The sequence below is a fragment of the Lithobates pipiens genome, unplaced genomic scaffold (genome assembly GCF_037356315.1).
Source record: "Lithobates pipiens isolate NorthernLeopardFrog02 unplaced genomic scaffold, aLitPip1_a1.2 Scaffold_16, whole genome shotgun sequence".
Classification (NCBI taxonomy): Eukaryota; Metazoa; Chordata; class Amphibia; order Anura; family Ranidae; genus Lithobates; species Lithobates pipiens.
The window spans coordinates 556,144,634-556,157,873 of record NW_027507748.1 but is presented as its reverse complement, the minus strand read 5'-3'; the positions used below and the strand labels follow the sequence as shown (position 1 = coordinate 556,157,873).

Here is a 13,240-nt window from a genome sequence, read left to right as displayed (position 1 = left end):
CTTTGTATGTACCCTGGGATGTTTTCATGTCTGGGCTCACCTCTATCTCAGAGCACTACCCTTGCTCTCACATATCTTACTGGCGAAGGGAGGACACCATTCAAGAACAGTTTGCAACTGGTTTAAATCTTGTACCCCCGGAAATTTTCTGGGTGACCTTTCAATCTGCAGGGACCGTTAATCCTTCAATTTTACAAGAGGACTCTTTGTGTGTACTTACAACACTTAAGTGTCCCACGGTTCACGACCCCCATTGGCAGTTGCCATGTTTCTTTTTGAGAAGGAGGCATGCCAAAGTTCTGGGGGTGGTGCCAGGTGGGGGGCTAGGGGCACTGTTGGAGTGACTGTTCTTACTCCACAATGGTTTTTCATTTTTTGTTGTTCCCCTTTTCTATGTTTTTTAAGCAAAATGTGTAGCTCTGATCTCCTTGTACTAGATAGCATAGGAGATCTTTCTATCCATGCTCTCATACTAGTGATTATTGCAATGTTCTTTATATGGATGCTCTCTATATGTTATTATTACTGATCCAATGCTCCCAAGTTCTTGATATATGACTCTGATGGCTCCCCTTACCATTTTATCTTGGAACGTTTGAGGCTTGAACTCCAGGATCAAACGGTGTTTGGTGTTTAACTACTTGAAAAAGTATACTCCCCATGTGTGTATACTGCAGGAGACTCACTTAGTGGGGAGCAGGACACTGGCCCTCAGGAAGGCCTGGGTGGGAACGTACTACCATTCGACCTTTTCATCATAGCTATGATGGTGTCAGTGTCCTGGGCCACAAGTCTCTCCACTTTACCTTGTTAGCTCTCCTTCTTGACCCAGAGGGAAGTTATGTAGCCCTTGATGGAATGTGTGATAAATTGGAACTTTTGATTGTGGGATTCTACATCTCCCCCAGCCACCCTAGATATTTCTTTGTAAACATACCAAGCTGATGGCCAAATACCCCTCAGCTGGTGTAATACTGGCCAGGGATTTTAATATGACTCCAAACCCTACTTTAGACAGGTTTAATTCAGGCCCCCCTGGTGACTCCCCCTTATCCCAATGGGCAGAGGTCTATGGTTTTAATGATGTCTGGAGGTTGAAACATCCAGGGAAGAAACAGTTCACCTGTCACTCTGCCACTTATACCTGCTTTTCTAGAATTAAACTGATTTATGCAGGTGACTCCCTGCTCTCCCGTGTTCAGGAGGTGGAGATTCTGCCCCATGGCATCTCGGATCATGCACCTCTGCTAATGAAGTTACAAACTGATTCACCGGCCGGATCTGTACTGTGGCCACTCTCTGGTCTGTGGATTACTGATGAACGGATGGCCCCTCAGGTCGTGGGAGAGCAGGGAATTTACTGGGTGCACAATAGAGGCAAGGCCCCCCTCCGATGCTCTGGGATGTCTACTAGGCTTATACCCGGGAGCAACACAAAACGGTTATTGGTAGGGTTAGGAGGAACACAGAACTCGCACTGGAGGAAGCTGAAAGAAAGGTTCAGCTTTTGGAATCTAATTATGTGACCAATAAAGATGCGCCAATAAAGATGCGCCAACATATGACGCCATGCAGTCCCTCTATAAAGAAATCTCACTGTTAAGAGCAGCCTCTACCAGGAAGCTGCTATTGTCTCAGTCACAGAGGATTTTTGAGCATGGGGAGAGAATAGGTAGACTACTGGCATAGCTGGCTAGGGAACACTCCACTACATTACACATTGTTAATCTTAAAGATGACAATGTGAAATTGCAGTCTGCCCGCTCCGGATTAATGCCCAATTTGCTAGGTATTACGAGCACCTTTATACTTCCAGAGCTGACTTTACTCCAGCCTGCTGGTGTTTCTAGACCAGATGGAATTTCGGACACTTTCGGATGAGGCCCACACTGGCCTGGACTTCCCCATTACTGTTAAAGAGGTACAAATAGCAGTGGCCACACTTCAAATGGCCAAAACCCTCGAGCCCTGATGGATTACTGGCAGAATTTTACAAAATTAATAGCGAGCTCCTTGTCCCTCAACTTCATGACCTGCTGTTAACAATGCTAGAGTAGAAATGCCTCCCACCCTCTATGTCAGAAAAAGGGATTGTGGTAGAACTCAAACCTAATAAAAACTCTGAACTATGAGCTTCCTATGACCCCATATAACTTCTGAATGTTGACACCAAAATAGTAAAATCCTGTCAAATAAACTCAATTCGGTCATTCTCTCCCTAATTCATGGTGATCAAACAGGATTTATGCCAGACAAAGGTACCAACATCAACCTACACCGTTTGTATACAAATATATCCCAGGTGGCAAGTGCAGGATATCAGGGTGTCGTGGCCTCTCTGGATGCCGTGAAGGCTTTCGACTATGTGGAGTGGGAGTTTCTCTAGCGAGTCCTCGATCGGTTTAACTTTGGTCCCAAATTTGTTTCCTGGATACAACTGTTGTATAGACACCCCTTTGCTAGAGTCAAAACAAACGGTATCCTCTTACCTTCTTTGTCCCTGGGAAGGGGAACCAGGCAAGGATGCCCGCTGTCCCCAGGGTTATTTGCCCTCGCCATAGAACCCCTAGTTATCCTAATTAGATCTTCTTTAGCAGTCAAAGGGGTAACAGTGGGTCCACTGACTGAGAAGCTCTCCTTATACGCAGATGACGCACTCCTCTTCTGGATGTGTCAGCTTCTTTGGAAGCAGCTTTGGAAATTATCAACCAATATGGATTCTTCTCAGGCATCTGGATCAACTTCAACAAATCAACCCTTTTTCCACTATCCCAGACCCTCCCCCCACTGGCGGCCCAGATACTACTAGCCCTAGTCACCAAATTTAGATACTTAGGTATTGAAATACAGAAGGACCCTTCCTCGTATCTGACAGATAATGTATACCCAATCCTACACCAACTCACAGCTAGGTGCCAAACATGGAAATCTCTACCCCTATCACCTGTGGGAAGGATTAACCTCCTTAAAATGTCATTTCTTCCTCAATGTATGTCGTAATACTCCAGTCCCTATTCCTAACTCCTTCTTCCATAAATTAGACCAAATAGTTAATATTTTAATCTGGGTGGGATTGGCAACCAGGGTCACTCGGGATACCCTACATCTCCCTCTCTAAATGGAGGGTCTAGCACTTCCCTGCTTTAAACGATACTACTGGGCAGCAGTCATGGTGATGTGCGCTGGTCGTTCTCTCAGTCACACTCCAATCCTTCTGTAAACTTGGAGGCGGCAAATTCTGGGGTCCTACTCAGCACTGAGTAATCTGATGTTTAGGGGTCCCAAGGCGCATCCTGCAATGAAAACTCCCATGGGTAGAACCATCCGGGCCTGGGAGAAAATGTCTGCGAAAACTTAACAAGCCCAATACAATCTCCCCATATACGCATCTATGGGGTAATCCTAAACTATGCCACCTCCAATCTGTCCCAGATCCTGTCGTATGGGCCAGATCAAGATTGTACAGCAAATTATGCCAGAGGGCAGACTCCGCCCCTATTATACTCTGCGGAATAGCTTTCGGCTTCTCTCAGGCCGCGTACACACGCGCGGACTGTTTGCCCAACCTTGTTCGTCAAACAGTTTCGGCAAACAGTCCGCTCAAAATTTGCATGAGCGGACTTGCCCACACACGAGCGGACTGTTTGACGAACAAGGTTGGGCAAACAGTTCGCTCAACTTTTGAAATGAACGGACTCGCCCACGTAAGGAGGAGGCAAATCCGCCCATTTCGAGCGCGTGTACAGGTAGGCGGGGCCCGCGAAGGAGACGTCGCGGGCTCCGCCGCCTGGAATGGGCTTAAAGGGGAACCCCAACGCCGAAAAAAATCGGCGTGGGGGTTCCCCCCAAGTCCAGACCAGACCCTTGTCCGAGCACGCTACCCGGCCGGCCAGGAAAGGGGGGCGAGCGAGCGCGCCCCCCCTCCTGAGCCGTACCAGGCCGCGTGCCCTCAACATGGGGGGTGCCTTGGGGAAGGGGGGGCCGCGCGGCCCCCCCACCCCAAAGCACCTTGTCCCCATGTTGATGAGGACAAGGGCCTCTTCCCGACAACCCTGGCCGTTGGTTGTCGGGGTCTGCGGGCGGGGGGCTTATCGGAATCCGGGAGCCCCCTTTAAGAAGGGGGCCCCCGGATACCGGCCCCCCACCCTATGTGAATGAGTATGGGGTACAATGTACCCCTACCCATTCACCTGTGAAATAAAGTACAAAAAAAAACACAACACATGGAAAAAGTATTTTATTGCACAGCTCCGGGGGTCTTCCGTCTTCGGGGGTCTTCTCGCCGGACTCCTCCGCTATGTGTGTGTAGCTCTTTTACTAGCGGAGGAGTCCGGCTTTCTTCCTCCCCGCCGCCGGCCTCTTCTCCCGACTTCGGGGGTCTTGTCCCCCTCTTCGGTTCTTCTGCCGGGCCACCGCGCCTGGTCCGGTGGCCCGGTCTTCTGTCGCCGTCTTCCGTCGCCGCCTTCGGTTCTTCTGCCGGGCCACCGCGCCTTCTTGTAGCTCTTTTACAGGCGGTGGCCCGGTCTTCTGTCGCCGCCGCTGTCGTCGTCGTCGTCGCCGCCGCCGCCGCCGCCGCCGCCGCCGCCTTCCGTTCTTGTTCTTCTTCTTGTTCTTCTTCTTGTTCTTCTCCTGGAGATGTTGACTCGACGATCTCTCCGGCCGGAATGCCAGAGCCGCGCTGTGCGGTCACTTATATAGTGACAATGGGGCGGTGTCACATGGTATATGTCACATGGGTTGGTCACATGGTGACCCCGCCCCCTTACGATGTCATAGTCCCCATGTGACATCAACCCATGTGACCAACCCATGTGACATATACCATGTGACACCGCCCCATTGTCACTATATAAGTGGCAGCGGAGCGTGTCCCTGGCATTCCGGCCGGAGAGCTCGTCGAGTCAACATCTCCAGGAGAAGAAGAAGAAGAACAAGAAGAAGAACAAGAACGGAAGGCGGCGGCGGCGGCGGCGGCGGCGGCGGCGGCGACGACGACGACGACAGCGGCGGCGACAGAAGACCGGGCCACCGCCTGTAAAAGAGCTACAAGAAGGCGCGGTGGCCCGGCAGAAGAACCGAAGGCGGCGACAGAAGAACGGAAGACGGCGACAGAAGACCGGGCCACCGGACCAGGCGCGGTGGCCCGGCAGAAGAACCGAAGAGGGGGACAAGACCCCCGAAGTCGGGAGAAGAGGCCGGCGGCGGGGAGGAAGAAAGCCGGACTCCTCCGCTAGTAAAAGAGCTACACACACATAGCGGAGGAGTCCGGCGAGAAGACCCCCGAAGACGGAAGACCCCCGGAGCTGTGCAATAAAATACTTTTTCCATGTGTTGTGTTTTTTTTTGTACTTTATTTCACAGGTGAATGGGTAGGGGTACATTGTACCCCATACTCATTCACATAGGGTGGGGGGCCGGTATCCGGGGGCCCCCTTCTTAAAGGGGGCTCCCGGATTCCGATAAGCCCCCCGCCCGCAGACCCCGACAACCAACGGCCAGGGTTGTCGGGAAGAGGCCCTTGTCCTCATCAACATGGGGACAAGGTGCTTTGGGGTGGGGGGGCCGCGCGGCCCCCCCTTCCCCAAGGCACCCCCCATGTTGAGGGCACGCGGCCTGGTACGGCTCAGGAGGGGGGGCGCGCTCGCTCGCCCCCCTTTCCTGGCCGGCCGGGTAGCGTGCTCGGACAAGGGTCTGGTCTGGACTTGGGGGGAACCCCCACGCCGATTTTTTTCGGCGTTGGGGTTCCCCTTTAAGCCCATTCCAGGCGGCGGAGCCCGCGACGTCTCCTTCGCGGGCCCCGCCTACCTGTACACGCGCTCGAAATGGGCGGACTTTCCGAGCGGGAACAGTCCGCTCATTTCGAAAGTACAGCGGACAAGCCCACACACGGGCGGACTGTTCGCTCAAACACAGTTTCAGCGGACAGTTTTTCGGAATTTCCGAAAGACTTTGTCCGTCCAACTGTCCGCTGAAACTGTCCGCTGAAAGCCCACACACGGGCGGACTGTCCGCCCAAACACTGTTCAGCGGACAAGGTTGGGCGAACAGTCCGCCCGTGTGTACGCGGCCTCACAGATGTTTTTCCGATACTTACAATTACGACATGCAGTACAGGCACAATTCCCATAGGGGGTTACCGTACAATCCCATGTGGTTTCCTAATTTCCAGGAGTGCGGACCGCATCCTTTCCTCCCTGTATCTTCGGATATCATGTGAAGGATCTGATGGAGTGACCAAACTGTTTCATAAATGTAAGGAGGATTTACCTGCCCTTGCTGCTGATGATTGGGAAGAGGGGATTCAACACTATATCCGTCTGATGATATCAGCAAGGGATAGATATATCCAACTCAAATTCCTCCATAGAGCATACTACATGCCGCAAAGACTCTCTAGAATATACCCAACTCAAACTGATAGATGTCCCAAATGTACTACTGAGCTGGGTACATTCTTACATGTTGTCTGGTCTTGCCCTCTCATTCAACAATTTTGGTTAGAAGTGGTTGCTGTAATCAATTCAGTAGACCACTTGCACATAGCAATTGACCCTCTTGTCCTGCTCCTGGGAATATGTGATAATGTCACACCTAACACACATAAGAGGCTGTTTGTATTCTATGCCTCGTTTTATGCCAGGAAGACTATCTTAACTAAATGGAAGCAGCCTGAACCCCCCCACGGCTTCCCATCGGAGAACCCTCATGGATTCCATATTGCCACTTTATAAACTCACATATATGAATCGCAAATGCCCCAAGAAATTTGAAAAGATCTGGGGTGCCTGGGCCAAGCACTAATAACTAATAAAGGAAACCAGACAAGGATACAGTATTGTACTGGCCCACCCCCCTCTCTTGTAATTTCATTGATCCTCTCAGTTCCCTACCCCACCCCCCCCCCTCACCTCCTCCTTTCTCCATTTCTTCCTTCCCATACTCCCCCCCCCCAAAAATAGAGTCACTGGTAAGCTGATAACGTCCTTTCACAACTAACAATCAACTGTGCTAGTGAGTAAATACTAGCATACTAGACAGGTTCACCTAATGATGTCCTTTACCAATTGACGTGAACATATTTCTGTGGTTCGATCCATATCTTGCCTTGTATTACTTTATGTGTTCTTTTACACATGACACTTTTTACTACTATTTATTTTTTGTATTTTAGAGCTACACTGTAATTTGTATGTAAACTTTCTTTACTTTTGGAGACCAATAGAAGCTATTTTTTATATTGCAACCAGTCCTTCGTTGTAGCAGCTGCATTCATTTTTCTTTTTTTTTATTTATTTATTTTTTTGCATTATTTTCAGGTCCAGTTGATTTTGCCAGTAACTCACTTCCCATGCTAGGGTAACAGCGCTCAGGGGAGGATGGTAAAATAGGTGGTTGAGCTGTGTTTTTACAGATCCACCTTAAGCTGCAAAGGAAGAAAGTTGGGGGTGTACAGATGATTGAGCCATGTTGCTCTCCCATCTCCTTTAGAGATGCACCACCAAACATGATCTATTCAAGTGAATGGGACTGCACATTAACAGTGAGTAAAATGGTAGACTAGTGGGTAAAATAGTAGACTAGTTCCCATTCAAAGTGCTTGTTTAGCTGTCAAAAAAGGCATTCAGGAGCCAACAGTATCATCTCCTAAATGCCGCTCAGCCGCGCCTGCACTGCTCTTTGAAAAGCAATCCATCGCAGATTGCTCTTAAATGAGTGATGCGGTTTTAATCGAGCCCTAAAGGCTCGGTTACCACTGGAACCGGCTGCAGATCTCACAGGGACACTGTGCGTCTCCATTCTACGGTTCAGGGACAAATCAGGGCTAAATCTTTGCCTGAATTCGGCTCTGAAACTGAGCTAAAGATGCTTCTGTGTGGTGTGCTCCACAGCCCCCCGGAAATATGTGAACTGGCTCGATAGAATGCCGGTCACATTCTCCTGCTATGCGAATTGGATGCGGGGAAACCTGCATCCAATTCGCATAGGTGTCAACCCAGCCTTACTGTTCTGTATATTTGAAGAAACAGCACAGCTACCCTAGACTGCTTGTTCCTGATTTACACTACAGAACATCTCTTCCGCTCTTCATCTTTAGCCTACATTCACACTTGTGCAGGTGGAAGCCCCTGGGAGACCGGATTTTCGTCTCACAGCTGCATCTACCCACACACAAAATGAGGGACCCACAGGCAGGTGCCCTTAATCTTAATGGCACACCACCCACACTGGAAATCACACCTGTAGTGGGAACCAGACTGTAGTGCAGTTCCCATGTGGGCTGCGATTCCTGGAAAGGTGCAGAGACCTTTTCCGTGTGTTTTGTGAGGCACGGCTGCCCATTTAAATGAATGGGCTGCCATGCCCTCACAAACGCAGCCCGCACAGCACACAAAGATGTGAACATAGGCTTATAACATAGGTGGCGTTGTGTAGGTCACAGAAGTGAACCTTGCAAGGTTGAAAACAATGCTTAAAATTTGAATACAGCAGAATCATAGGAAATTACAGCCTCATTGGATTTCTGGCAGGAACACAAATATTCTATTAATGAATGTTTCAGATATAAAATGATTGAAAATTATTTTTCAAGTTATTAAATATCCTTTTTTTGGCATGCTGCCCGTGCTTCTGCTTTTCTTGTCTAGGTGACAATAACATCCCCACCTCCCTGAAGCCTCCTGGGATATTCATGTCTCACATCCTAGGAGGCTTTAGAGCGATCTCTAATACAATGTATATGCACCACACAACATCAAACAGGGCCAGCTTCAAGAACATGGACAGTTGACTCCCAAACAAGGAAGATGGCTGCGTCACCATTGTCCTGCGGTGACAAAGCAGTGGATTACAGCAGGGCAATGCTCAGTTTGCTGGACATGTATGTGTTTTGAAAATAACCAGGTAAGAGGGGGGAAAAAAATTAGCACAGCACAGCAAAATAACACAGAGGGTGATGTTCCTATTAAATGTGTGAATGCTGCTCTGCTTTGAAAATCGTGTTTCAATTATGTCTTATTAGTTAGTTACATTTTAAGTCTAAGCCCTATTTGAAAGGTAATACCTTTCTTGAAGCTTTTCTAAACAGGGAGAACTACATTTGGGATAAGAAATATGTTGTATCTGTTTATGTGAACTAATGTGCCTTGTGTTTTTTAATTGTGAATTGCTGCGGTTCCTGAGCTGAGAAGGTTACAGTTTACAAATAATCTCTTAATCGGTTAAAGTGCACCTGTGCCTAGATCAACCTTTTCCAACCAGGGTACCCTGGACCCTGGGGTGCCTTCAGGTTTCTTTGGGGGTGCCTTGGAAAAATCCTTAAAAATTACCCCAAAATTGTATACAAACCAGCAGGTGATATAAACCTGCCCTTTAATTACACAAAGCCACAGGTTTTCATTGTGCACCATTACAATATCCCAGCCACTGGCATCCTAACAATCAATGATGTCATTGGTTGATAAGGAGGATGTCGGGTGCCAGCACAGCATCCTTTTTTGCCCTCTCCATCAGCACTGGGGTCCCATTAGCTGTGTGAGGGTGAGGAGCTGAAGGAGAAGAGAAACATTGGAATACTGGTCAGTACCAGTGTGCAAAGATGTATTTGCTTTGGAAGAATAAATGAGCTCTAACGTTGGGTGTCCTACATGTGTGGATGTTGCTGTGTTAGGTAAAAATTTTAGTTTTGTTTTTTACATTTTAGAATGGGGTGCCTCGAGAAAGACTAAAGAATTATGTCAGACCATGATTATGTCATCAGCCCTGTCAGGTTTCATCCACTGTATTTGTCTTCTGTATTTGTCCTCTGTATTTTTCCCTCACTTTTAGTCCCAGTGGTCACTGATAGTGAGGGAAAACCCACGTTTTTTTAGTTGTTCAAGGAACAGGGAATGTGGGCAAATCTCCCAATAGGAAATACGATTTCCCTCAACTTGGAGAGATTTCCTAAAGGAGAAGCAGTGAAAGAAAATCTCCAGACTTGGACACAGACAGACAGACAGGTGTTTTATCCTTTCCTACTTGATACAAAACAGGATTCCCCTACTTATAAAAAAAAGATATACTTTTAGGCTGCTTTCACACTGGGACGGGCAGGCGTTGACAGTAAAACGCTGCTAGTTTTAGCAGCACTTTACCATTGTTTTAGTGGCGCTATTTGGCCACTAGCAGGGTGCTTTTAACTTCCTCGCTAGCAGCCGAATAAAGGGTTAAATGCGCCCTTGTATTACCGCTGCCAAGGCGCTTTGCAGGTGCTTCGGCAGCAGTGCCCATTCATTTCAATGGGCAGGAGCGGCGGAGGAGCATTGTATACTGCTCCTCCACCACCCTGAAGATGCTGCTTGGAGGACTTTTTTAACATCCTGCCAGCGCAGCATCCCAGTGTGAAAGCAGGAGAGTTTTTCAGGCGCTTTACAGGTGCTATTTTTAGCCCAAAAGCACCTGAAAAATGCCTCAGCGTGAAAGGATTCTAATGCCCCGTAGACACGATCGGACATTGATCGGACATTCTGACAACAAAATCCATGGATTTTTTCCAACGGATGTTGGTTCAAACTTGTCTTGCATACACATGGTCACACTAAGTTGGTCGGAAATTGCGAATGTCTAGAACGCGGTGAGATACAATATGTACGACCAGCCGAGAAAAATTTAATTCAATAGCCAATGCAGCTCTTCTGCTTGAATCCGAGCATGCGTGGAACTTTGTGCGTCGGAAATTGTGTATACACAATCGGAATTTCCAATAATAGATTTTGTTGTCGGAAAATTTGAGATCCAGATTTCAAATTTTTTGTGTCGGAAATTCCGATGGAAAATGTCTGATGGAGCCTACACACGGTTGGAATCTCCGACAAAAAGCTCCCATTGAACATTTTCCGTCAGAAAATCCGACCAAGTGTACGGGGCATAAGAGTAGGCCCATCCAGAGAAGTAGATGCACCTTGACAAAGATTAGTGGCTTTTACATACAGATTAGTGGCTTTTACATATATTTGCACAAACAGGTGACTAAGAAATCTGTGGATTTTTTTATGTCCAAAGCATTAAAAAAAAAAATTACATGAATGTGATCCTGTTTTTTGACGTAACATAGCTTTAACGCCATATATAACCCACTAATGGCTAACTTTAAAATAAAACAAAACAAATGGTGGGGTATTAATTGCAGTACACAACGCTTTTAATTGACCCTCCTTCAGATAATAGTAGACCCCCATGGGTCTATCTGGTACTTGTTTGCAACATCGGCCAGATGTGTACTTTGGTCAACATATATGTTCCTAACACTAAGCAGCTGAAGTTCTGCAAAAATTTCCTCTGCCTACTATCTACAGATAAAAAAGGACACCTCATCATCGGGGGTGATTTTAAGACAGTTGGTAACCCCTCCTTCGACACTTCTTCAAGGAAATGCCTGCCCTATCAGTCTTTGAACGTGTTCCTTTGTCCAACTGACCTATATGACTTATGGTGCTGCCAACATGGATCGTAGCAGGACTTCACTTATTGCTCATGATCACAATCCTTTTACTCATGAATAGACCTATTTATAACAGATAAATGGGCTCTCCAGAATGTCCACTCCTCTACCATAGGGTGCATTGCGTGTTATGACCACAAACATATCCTTTTAGAAATTGGCCTTCCCAGAATACAACCACTGAACCTATGGCGACTTAGCTCTTCTCTCCTGGTTGACCCCGTCATCTGTCGTCAGCTAAGCCAGGCCCTCCAACAGTTTTTTGAGCCAAAAGATACACCGGACACTGACCCTTTTATAATATGGTCCAAGGTTAAGGCCTATATGCGTGGCATTCTTATTAAAATATATGCTTATGCCAAACGCCAGAGGATCGACCAAACTGATGAGGTCTTAGCTTCTATAAGACAGAAAGAAGACTTATACAAACTAGGCCCCTCCCCCTAATTGGCTTCCACACTCTCAGAAGACAGGTAGAAATTGCATTCCCTTCTTCTTTTTAAATATGAAAGCAATTTTAAATATAACAAAGCTAATGTCTATACCCTTAGTAACAAGGTAGTAGCTCTTCTCGCTAGACAACAACAACAAGCCAAAACTAAAATTGCTCACTGCTCCATCCAGCCTCTAAAACCTTCCTCACAAATCCTCAAGACATAGCTTCTGTATTTATTATTTATCTTTGTACAATCTAGCAACTTACCTTGCCACACCACAACCCACTACTGCAGCAAAATAATCTTTTTAAATTCAAGTAAGCTCCCTTCTCTCTCTCTCATGCAACATGAAAAATTATCACTACCCTTTATGCCTTCAGAGCTTGCGGACACAATTAAGTCCCTTCCCATCCATAAGTCACCAGGTACACAGATGGCTACACCAATGGATACTTCAAACAACTCTTGGGCCTATTATCACCACGCTTAGCCACTCTCTTCAATTTTTCCTCGTTCTCTGGCTCCTGTCCCTCTGAAATGTTGCAGTCCATTGTTATCACTTTTCCTAAACCAGGTAAAGACCCTCTGTTTCCAGCCAGCTATAGACCCATATATTTACTGAACCAGGATATAAAACTTTTTGCTATGGTAATTTCATGTGGACTATTGGCTCTGATGTCCTCACTGGTCCACCCTGACCAAGAACGGTTTATCCCAGGGCGACAAGCCCCTGACACAACAAGACGTCTAATCAACCTCGTCCATCATTGCAATACTCATAAAACGCCTTCTCTGCTCCTCTCCTTGGACAAAGAGAAGGTGTTTGACTGAGTTCATTGGGGTTTTCTTAAAGCAGTTTTGCATAAATTTGGTATCCAAGGATGGTTTCACACTGCAATACTCTCTCTCTACTCCAATCCAGGAGCAAGAGTCCTGACCTCGGGTACCCTTTCAGTTCCATATAACATCACAAATGGTACCAGACAAGGATGCCCACTATCCCGTTGATATTTGCTCTAATGATGGAAATTAAAAATTCAATCCAACCCTTATATATAAGGCATCCCTTTCCATGTAGATGAGTATGAAGTCTATTTGCAGACAACGTAACCCCTTATGGTCACAAACCCACTGCAATCACTTCGGTCCATACAAGCGACACTAGATTACTTTAGTGCATATCCCATTATAAACTCAATGCCATAAAATCCTTACTACTAGGTCTATATTTATCCCCAACTGATGTAACGCAAATCAAATCAACCTTCCCCTTCTCTTTGGCAAAAAAAAAAAGGATGGGCTGGACTTCCACACATCTGATCCT

The 13,240-nt window shown here is 47.1% G+C and overlaps 2 protein-coding genes across 2 annotated transcripts in view; one reads left to right on the top strand and one right to left on the bottom strand.

The window, feature by feature from the left end:
• The window catches only part of NAB2 (NGFI-A binding protein 2), an 87,398-nt gene that overhangs the window by 71,956 nt on the left and 2,202 nt on the right, over positions 1-13,240 (bottom strand). The window lies entirely within an intron of this gene.
• NEMP1 (nuclear envelope integral membrane protein 1) overlaps positions 8,726-13,240 on the top strand; it is a 198,669-nt gene continuing 194,154 nt past the window's right edge. Inside the window, exon 1 of the mRNA XM_077483566.1 lies at positions 8,726-8,901. The gene's annotated coding sequence lies outside the window, so the exon portion shown is untranslated. The remainder of the gene's footprint in view (positions 8,902-13,240) is intronic.